General features: G+C 53.1%; 1 protein-coding gene across 1 annotated transcript in view; it reads left to right on the forward strand.

The window, feature by feature from the left end:
• Positions 1-1,775, forward strand: part of LOC113206362 (diacylglycerol kinase eta-like) — a 78,330-nt gene that overhangs the window by 60,848 nt on the left and 15,707 nt on the right. The window lies entirely within an intron of this gene.

A 1,775-nucleotide genomic window follows, 5' to 3' on the forward strand; every position in this document is an offset into this window, starting at 1 on the left:
AAAGGCAAGGTGCATTAATTCATCCATTTTCTTGTTCAGGGCGTTCAAGTTCAGTCGAACAAGCTGGTGAAAAAATCTTTCCAGTTTCTTTTTTTTTTTTTTTCACGGAACCACGAGATGAGTGGAGGGGCGGCAGCAGGCGGCACGGCGCGCGCGCGCATCGCCTCGGGCCGCTTTTGATGTCGCAAACACAAAGACAAAAGCAGGGCGGGGAGCGGGAGCCGGGAGCAGGGGAGCCTAGCTACCTATCCCATATACCGCGCCGGCCCGTTAAAGAGTGGCCGGGAAGAGAAAGTTTAGCAAGTTGGCCGCGTGCCGTCGCGAAAGGAGCCGGATTAATTTCCCTCAGCGCAGCGCGCGGCACTAGGCGGGGAAGCGGAGGAGGCGGTGAACGAGGTGGACCGTTAAAACTAGTACCTCACTTTAGGAACGAGAATGTTGCGCGGCATGTATGTGCGAGGGGGTGATCACTATACGTGAAAATGCGTACACCTCAACTTTTCACTTTCCGTAATTTTCCATCCACTTTTTTACCGTTTTACAACATTTACTTCATTTCTATGCCCATATCCCCTCAATTTTATTCATTCTTGATACGATCAACGCACGATTAGTCACTTTTGTCCACGTTTTATTTGAGTTCTCGTCACTTTCAGTCGTGAATGTGTTTCGCGAAAACCTGAGGGAGAAATAATCTGCTGAGCGTCAACTCCAACTTACGTTAGAAAAAAAAAGTCGCCTTCTGCCTCGGGCACACCAGCATTGATTCGTATTGATTAGCGCTCCAGCAGCAGCGATCCAGTTTTCCCAAGCAATTGCTCCTCTCCTCTACCGGGGCCCGGTCTCCTCTCCAGTTATTATCCCCACCCAATCCCCCCGTGACACGTCTCATCCGCGATTCACCACCCGCGGCCATCCGCCGGATACGGAGCCTCCTGCTGCGGAGCGGAGGTTGTGGGCCGCGCTGCCGAACTCTATATACTATGGAAGAGGGACACAATGCGAGAGATGCGAAGATCCGACCCGAACACGGTGAAAAATATTTCGAAGCAGTGCTTCGTAAAAATTGCCCCATGAGAATTGCCACGATTTAGAGTTGTAAAATTACAAAATTCTGTTGACTTGGATTTCTTTGACATACAAAAAAGGCATGTCGTAAATTTACGACACTGATCGTGAATTTAAAACATCGCTTGTAAATTGTAAGTTTCAAAAAGAAATGATAAAAATATTTTTACGGTGCACACTGGAGGCTCGCTGGAGGCGCTGGAGGCTGTACATGTTGGGCTGGAGTGAGTGCTGGGTGGGAATCGCTGGGGCTGGGGCACGCTGAGGCACGGACGCTGCACAGAGGGGCAGAGAAGAACGGGCGGACGAGGGGGAGAAGACTTAGGGGGATGAGGAAGTAAGGGTGACCTGGCTGGAGAAAATCCGAGAATTTCTAGAGAACGGCTCCAGCTAGATCTGATGGCTATGGCGCGTACGTGTCCCGCGCTCAGCCCGCATCGACCACTGCATTGGCTGCTCTTTAGCCCTCCTCCCGGCCGCGCACCCGACCAGGCCCCCCGGCCAGGCCCCCCTCACCTCGGCATGTGCGGGAATGCGGCCGGGGGAGAGGGGGGCACATAGTTAGGGTCGGCAGACGATAGGGCGTTTGGAGCGTGCCTTGTTGGCACGGAGCCGGCGGGGGAATTTCATTTCTAGACCTCCTTCGGTGACTTCATAATGCCCCCATTTCCCCCACCCCTCTATGCTCTAAACCATCCCGCGCTGCC

Source organism: Frankliniella occidentalis, unplaced genomic scaffold (assembly GCF_000697945.3).
Source record: "Frankliniella occidentalis isolate FOCC.00 unplaced genomic scaffold, Focc_3.1 Scaffold398, whole genome shotgun sequence".
Classification (NCBI taxonomy): Eukaryota; Metazoa; Arthropoda; class Insecta; order Thysanoptera; family Thripidae; genus Frankliniella; species Frankliniella occidentalis.